This window comes from Cebus imitator, unplaced genomic scaffold, assembly GCF_001604975.1.
Source record: "Cebus imitator isolate Cc_AM_T3 unplaced genomic scaffold, Cebus_imitator-1.0 Scaffold328, whole genome shotgun sequence".
Lineage (NCBI taxonomy): Eukaryota > Metazoa > Chordata > Mammalia > Primates > Cebidae > Cebus > Cebus imitator.
Genome location: NW_016107643.1, coordinates 1,957,846 through 1,965,773, shown reverse-complemented (window position 1 = coordinate 1,965,773; position 7,928 = coordinate 1,957,846). Strand labels below are relative to the sequence as shown.

Below are 7,928 nucleotides of genomic sequence, written 5' to 3'. Positions count from 1 at the left end.
TGGGAGGGGAAGGGAAAGGTGGGGAGGGGAGGGAAGGGAACCCGACACCACACACAGCTGGGCTGCCAGAGCTCCAGGCCCCCAAGAGGCTGCCATTCAGCCAGGTTCCAAGAGCTGGACTGCCGGGCACAGGGGCCATTGGAGCCAGAGGCCCAGGGGACAAAGCCAGCCCTGCCAGATGCCCAGCTCTGCCCAGTAGAAAAAGGGAAAAAAGAAAAGAAAAGAAGGCACCCTGATGGTCATCTGCAAGCAACAGAGACACTGAAGTCAGTGGACAAATACTCTAGCCTCCTTGTCATCCAGGAAGATGATGCTGAGGGCTGTTCTACAAGATTTCTCAGTGGACGCCTAGCTGGACTGAGCCTCAGTTGCCTATAGCAGTGATTGGCCCATCAACATACCTTAATGTTAGCTTCTCTCCCTTTCACAGTTTGCTTTCCCCCTTTCTTCACTCCTATTTCCTGGAATCACCTCCGAAAAAAATTACCTATATCCAAGCTCTTGTCTCAAGATCTGCTCTTAGGAGAATCCATACTGACATGGGCATCCTCCAATCCAAAAGTGAGTCTGAGCAGGTTGTATTACCCCCCTGGGAAATCATGCTTCCATTCTCCTGTATCTGCGGCTGCTCTGAGCTAAGAGGCTCCCACATGAGATCCTGAGAACATTTATATTTTCAGGAGTTCTGGGTGATTGGGCCTATGCGTGCCAGAAAGGCCACATGACTGGTTGGTGGCTGGGTAAACAGAATCCCTGGTTCCCACCTCCTTTGCTGGCTTGTGGGTGGGCACACAGCCAGTCCCAAGGGTACCATGCACACAGAAACTTACGCTTTCTCCCCCACTATTGCTGTCTCACAGTTGTGCACACACATTCTGCATTAAGAAGCAATTCTACCCCTCCGTGGACAGGGTCACACCCCAGCAAGAGTTCCCCATGGGCTGTGAGGACGAGAGGACCATCGGGAGAGATCTAGGCAGGAGGAGTCTCTTTGGAATTCTTGGATGAAGAGGTTTGGGGAACACAGAACATCCACTGCTCTCACAGAAATAGTGGGGCCCCTCTAAGGGTACAGTCCAAGGGGTCAAATCATTGTATGGTCAATCCTGAAAGGGGTCATTTAGAACTCTGAATAATTAAGCTTTCAAATGATTGACCAGTGGGAGGGATGTTTTTCTGAAATTGTGCCATCTCAACAGATGGGCAGACCCCATCAGGTGCAGTGTATGGACAGAGGGTGGGGCTACAGGCAACCTTTGATTTCTAGCTTCTGTCTGAAAAACTGATTTTGTCTTGACTAGTCAGGCATTCATTCAGCAAACTTGTATTGAGCACTTGACCCAAAGATGGCTGAAACCAACCCCCTTCTCTCAGTGTTCCAAAATTAGTCATACATTTTATTTAAAAGTAGATGTGATTTCTTTTCCAGGAGAGTCTTGAAGGACTTCTGACCATGTGGGTAAGGTCACTTTTTGGAGATGGATTGGGGGTGAGAACAATGCTTAAAAGGGGTATAAGGGAGGAAATAGGGGGAACTATGGATAGGAGGGATAGAAAGAGGGGCATCCTCTGAAACCCCAAACAGTGAGGTCTTTCGTACCCTAACCCTGCCCATCACATGGAACAAGGGAACATGTTAGCTGCGAAAGCCACCACTTCAGGTCCTAGATGGCTGCTGTTTTGAGGTACCCACCTACACCCTCCAGAGAAAGAACTGCCCACCCACACTCTCTCACCACTTGCATTTTGCCTAGAGTAGTGGGGGGTGGGAGTTGCAGGGGGATGAGTAGACCCCTGTGCATCGCTAAGCAAAGAGGATCAGGGACTAGCAGGTGAACCTCCAGCTGGAAGCACCAGGAGGACAAAAACTGCAATTTCTTCCTCAAGGGGGACACGGGACAACCCGCTGCAGGGGACAGAAGAGCAGGATCCTGCCATATGTTGTGGAAACTGCGAAGCCAGTTTCCACCTGTCCAGTCCCCAAGGGAAAACTTTCTCCTTGACCCTAAAAACCAATTGGACTAGCTGATGACTCAGCAAAATTTTAGTAAGATGAGTCTCCCTGCAAACAGCAACTGGACACTGCCCCTCCTCCTTACATTCATTCTCTCATTCTCTTTCCCTCTCACCCCTAATTTTCGCAAGAATAAAACACATGAAGTGAGCCACTCCATCCTCTACCCTTCAGCCTGTTTGGACTAGTGAATTACTAGTTAACCTTTCTAAACAAACAAGCAAAATGGGTTTCCAAACACAGGGGAAAGGAAGGAAGCTAAACGAAGGAAGAACAAAGAAAAGGAGCCCAGCCCTTCCTCCTCCCGTGGAGCCTCCCCAACCCGCCAGGGAACATCACCTCCACCAACAGCCATGGCAGACCCACATGCCTCTGGCCATTGGGGTAGGAAAATATGCAAATCAGCAAGGACCTTGAAGGGAGCCTAGTGCTGAGAGGGAAATGGGAACAGGGAACAGGTGGGAATTCCCAAGGAAGGTCTGTTAATAAGTGGGGCAGAGGCCGGGCGCGGTGGCTCAAGCCTGTAATCCCAGCACTTTGGGAGGCCGAGGCGGGTGGATCACGAGGTCAAGAGATCGAGACCATCCTGGTCAACATGGTGAAACCCCGTCTCTACTAAAAATACAAAAAAATTAGCTGGGCATGGTGGCGTGTGCCTGTAATCCCAGCTACTCAGGAGGCTGAGGCAGGAGAATTGCCTGAACCCGGGAGGCGGAGGTTGCGGTGAGCCGAGATCGCGCCATTGCACTCCAGCCTGGGTAACAAGGCCGAAACTCCGTCTCAAAAAAAAAAATAAATAAATAAGTGGGGCAGAAAAAATACTTTATTAAAAAATGATTTTGTAAATACTTTATTTTTTTTAGAGTAGCTTTAGGTTTGCCAAAAAAGTGAGAGGAATGTGCAGAGTTCCCCTCTAGCCCTTCCCCTTACACATACACAGCCTCCCCAATTATCAACATTCCCCCACTGGAGCATTTATTACCATTGATGGACCTACACTGACACATCATTATCACTCCAAATCCATATTTACATTAGAGTTTGCTGCTCGTATTATACATTCCATGGGTTTAGACAAATGTGTCACCACATGTTTCCACCATTATAGTATCAGACACAGTATTTTCACTCCCCTAATAAGCATCTGCGGATTTTTAGAGAAAAAAGCAACTTTTGCATGTTGCTTGGTAAGTATTGCTTTCCTAGTAGGGGAACAGCAAGAAACAGGAGTCACCTTGGTGACTACCGAGGTGAAACACCACGGTGCTGTTCTGTAAATGGCTGGAAAATAAGGCTCAAGGAGCCAGATGGGGCCGGGAAGGAGAAAAAGACAACAAACACAGGCAGATTTGAAAACCGTGAGAATAGATTTGCATGAGAATGGATTGAGACTTCTGCAACAGCCCGGGGGAGAAATGAGGGGAGCTTTTAGACACAGTGAGAGGTATGAGCAAAGCAGAGTTGAAAAGACCCTCCTGGTAACTGCTATGATTGAGAGCCAGGAGGGCAGGGTTCCCCAGCACAGCCCTGGCACAGGCAGCTCTAGAGGTCTCCCACTCCCTTCCTTTTGCCAGTCTCCACCCTTCTATCGCTTTGGGGGACTGTGATCATTGGGTGGCAGATGACTTCTTGAGACGTTCACTAATGTTTACCTCTTTACTTCCTCCCTGCGTTGGTGGTTAATGGTTTGCCAAAGCAGAAGGAACATGCCTGTAGGCGCTTGCCATGGTGACTTTTGCTTCCCAAAGTTAAGCTACTGAGGTGTTTATGGTTTGTATGACAGGGTCTCAGAGGTTAAGAAAGGGAAGGAGAACTTCTAGGGGGATACATGGGGACTGAAGAAGAGGGGGCAGACATCTCTGCAAGCCCTGAGCTGCGGTGCACACACACTCAGCTGTGGAGCTTCACAGCCATTCCCTCTGCAGGCTCCCAGCCTCTCCAGAAACTTCCGTGCCCCAGGAGTAACAGTGACAAGGCGACGGGAACAAGACAGTATCTGCGGAATACACTGCCTGCTAAAGACAAGAGAGGACTCCCCAGATCCTTGTATTAGACCCTAGGCCTTGGTATTGCAATAAGAGCTTAGCCTCCCAAAATCGGAGGTCAATTTATTGTCTGCCCTGTAGAATGGGAGCCAGAGTTTGAAGAGTGGATGTAAACAAAGGAATGCACTGTTTCTCGAACACACCTCTCTCCACTATCTGGGCAGAGTTTAAGTCTGCACCAAGCATTCACCTCTCAGCTGAATGCTATCACCAAGGTGCTAGCATTCAGCTGAGAGGCTGCAGCAGAAGAGGCAAATTGAGGAGGGTGCGGTGCGCACCGTCTCCCCATCAAACTAATGGAAACCCAGGTGCCCATCCTTGTGTCCCCGGGGACTGTCAAGTTGGATGCTAGGAAGGAGGTGGCGTTCCAAGCTTTAACTTTAAAAAATACTTGTAGGTACGCAAAAATACTAAACCGTCAATGGAAAACGTCTGTCCCGCGTAGCTCTAACCCGGCCCAGCGCCAGCGGGCGTGGCAGCACCAGGCCTGGCCAAGGAGCGGCGCGCATGCGCACTACACACTCTGAAGCCGCCGAGCCCTGCGCGAGATGGGCGGAGGCTGCCCGGGCATCCGGGTCTCTCGCCCCGCCCCCGCTGCATGAATGAGAGGCGCGGCGCCCGCCCCTCCCCCGCCGGGCCCGCCCCTCGCGAGGGGCCGCCGAGCGCAGTCAGCCGCCGCCACCTCAGCTGCGCTCAGTCCGGACAGACGCTCGCCGCCTGCAGCCCGCAGCCCGCTGCAGGACGCTGACGGTTCCGCACGTCTGGCACTGTCGCTGGCGCGCCCGAGTAAGTGAGCTAGGGAGGGCGGGGGCGCCGTGGGCCGCCGCCCCCAGACTGGGGTTTGGGAACCCAGCCGGTCCGGGTTCGGGATGCTGAGGAAACCGCGGGCCCGCGCCTGCCTACCCCTACACACTCTCCGGCGCCTCGGCGGGCCGGGCGCGGGGCGTAGGGGTGAGGCAGTGGCCCCAGGCTGAGGAGGGACGCGGAGGAGGGTCCGGCGCGACCCGGGGACTGGAGGGTGAGTCCGGCTCGAAGGGCAGAGCGGGGCTGTCACCGGGAGATCACAGAGGGAAGGTGCGCGAGCCCCCGCACGTCCTGCTTGCCCGAGCCTCGGCGTCGGGTTCCCGGGCGTGGGAGGCGGCTGGGGTGAGCTGGGAGGCAAGGAGGAGGATGGCGAGGACGCTGCCTCCGCGCCGGCGGTGGGCGCGCGCCTTGCGGGTCGCGGCGTGGCAGTGTTTTCCTGGTCCCGGTCCACTCCTCCACTTCTTTGTGGCGCTTGTCTCGTGCCCCGTTGTCACAGTGTGTATGGCAGTGGTCAGGATGGAGACCTCTTCCCTCGGCTTGCTCATTAATGAGAGTCACCATCTGTGGGCAGGGGGGCGTGTGTGCTTCCACAGGCCGGAGAATTAAGGACCCTCCTTTGTTTCTGGAGACCTAATGGTGTGTATGTGTGTGTGTGTGTCTGTGTGTGCGCATGCAAGTGAGAGGGACACCTATGAAATCAGATTGTCAACAAGGGTATAAGGAAAAGAGGAGGGGATAAAACTTCATCACACCTTTACCCAATTCTTTGATGTTATTTCAAACAGCAGGTTTTTTTCTCACTGTAAAACCATTGGATTTTATTGATTGGAAATGTGCGTCTAAATTCTTATATAGCTGTGTCTCTAGAATACTTTGCCTTTTGGTGCTTAGTTAATGGTTAACTCATGTCTGTCTACATGGGAATACGCCAACGTATAGAACACTGTTTTCTGGGTTTAGTTCATTGATAATTTGTCTGTATGCTCATAAACATGTCTATAGGAATACTCCAATATATCTAGGACTGTTTTCTCCGCTCCTGAATAGAGGCAGATTTTGTTTCTTCCTGCCTCCCTGTGTTAACAACAAGGTGGTCCAGCAGGTTCTCTCCACCTCCTTGCTTTTTTTTTCTTAATGCTTTGGCAGAGGGTTTTATTGCATATTACCCTGGCATGCGCCCTTGCTTTGATGTGAATTTTCCTCTGTTCTGTTGTCTGGTTGTACAGCCCAGCTCAATGGCTCCTCTTACAGGACTACTGGAAAACAGAACACCTTTTTTCATTGTCCTCATCCCCAGAGAGAAGGAAGCTCTGTAGGTTCCCACAGACGTTGGCTCTGTCCGACTGCCTGCCTGACTTGGTTGTGTTGATGTAGACCAATTAAAAAGAGGCTGTTGAGCCGGGCGCGGTGGCTCAAGCCTGTAATCCCAGCACTTTGGGAGGCCGAGGCGGGTGGATCACGAGGTCAAGAGATCGAGACCATCCTGGTCAACATGGTGAAACCCCGTCTCTACTAAAACTACAAAAAATTAGCTGGGCATGGTGGCGCGTGCCTGTAGTCCCAGCTACTCGGGAGGCTGAGGCAGGAGAATTGCCTGAACCCAGGAGGCGGAGGTTGCGGTGAGCCGAGATCGCGCCATTGCACTCCAGCCTGGGTAACAAGGGCGAAACTCCGTCTCAAAAAAAAAAAAAAAAGAGGCTGTTGAGATAGCAACCTGCTCTTCCTTGATATTTTGTTTTTAAAACAAAGTATATGAATTTTGCAAGATAGTTGTTAACTCTGGTTGCATGATGATTTTCAGTTTCTCTTCTACCCTTATGCTTTTAGGGTGTTGGGAAATTAGGTAAACTCAGTTGTAAAAAACACACCTCCATGATATTTTTATTATGGGCCGGGCGCAGTGGCTCACAGCTGTAATCCCAGCACTTTGGGAGGCCGAGATAGGTGGATCCTTTGAGGTCAGGTGTTCGAGACCAGCCTGGCCAACATGGTGAAACACTGTCTCTACTAAAAAACACAAAAAATTAGCCAGGTGTGGTGGCAGGCGCCTGAAATCCCAGCTATTCGGGAGACTGAGGCAGGAGAATCGCTTGAACCCTGGAGGCAGAGGTTGCAGTGAGCTGACATCGTGCCATTACACTCCAGCCTGGGCAACAAGAGTGAAACTCCATCTGAAAAAAATATGTATTTTTTTTTATTATGATCTTTTGATTCAAAATAGCAGTTTTTAAAAATTAAGAGGTGCTTACATTGGGTGACATAAATAATTGTATGAGTTCTGTTTTCTTTTTAAGATTTTTAAAAATCACGTGTATTTTAATTCCTAGTAGTTTTAAATGGAAAATGAAATGTAAACTAAGCAGTCTTCCACAGCATCTGTTTATGTACATTCCCTCTGTTTAAAACATTTGCTTTTAATTTGAAGGGGAAATTTTCCATGGTTGGATCAGGATACATTATTCTTGTTAAATTCTTACCTTATGTTACCACGTTCAAATCAAAGAGTAAAAAAAAATTAGTAAAAGTTGATTTTTCAATTGAGGAAGTTTTGGTTTTATGATGCATGATTTAAATAAAATCTTAATATCAATTAAATTCAGATAAGTTAATTTAAAACAAGAGCTTTTATGAAGGAAAAATGAAGCAGGAAAAAAAAACAAGAGCTTTATTAACTAAAGTCACTAATGTTGGAGCGACCCAATACATTTATAAACTGCCTGTCTTGACTGCGTAAGACATTTTTTAGGTGTCCCCTTAAAACAAACCATAAGGGGAAGTCTTAGATAAACAGAGTAGTATAACCGGAATTATCACTGAAATAGGCTTGCACAGTATCGCAATTTCATGGAACTTTAATTTTGCAAGAGTGACTTAGCTATTTTTAATATCAACAAAGGAACCTAAATACAGCCTGGCCTTGTTATTCAGGATTCTGTTAACCAAAATATTTGCCAACCCATAGTTTAGCATTCTGTAGTACGATGACTGAAGAAGAATTCTAAACTAACTTTTAGATCATCAAAATAGATAAAATAATGTTTTTTTTGTTTTTGTTTTTTTTTTTT

The 7,928-nt window shown here is 49.0% G+C and overlaps 1 protein-coding gene across 1 annotated transcript in view; it reads left to right on the top strand.

The window, feature by feature from the left end:
* The first annotated feature begins 4,704 nt into the window (after positions 1 to 4,704).
* Positions 4,705 to 7,928, top strand: part of RNF24 (ring finger protein 24) — a 75,478-nt gene continuing 72,254 nt past the window's right edge. Inside the window, exon 1 of the mRNA XM_017504851.2 lies at positions 4,705 to 4,845. The gene's annotated coding sequence lies outside the window, so the exon portion shown is untranslated. The remainder of the gene's footprint in view (positions 4,846 to 7,928) is intronic.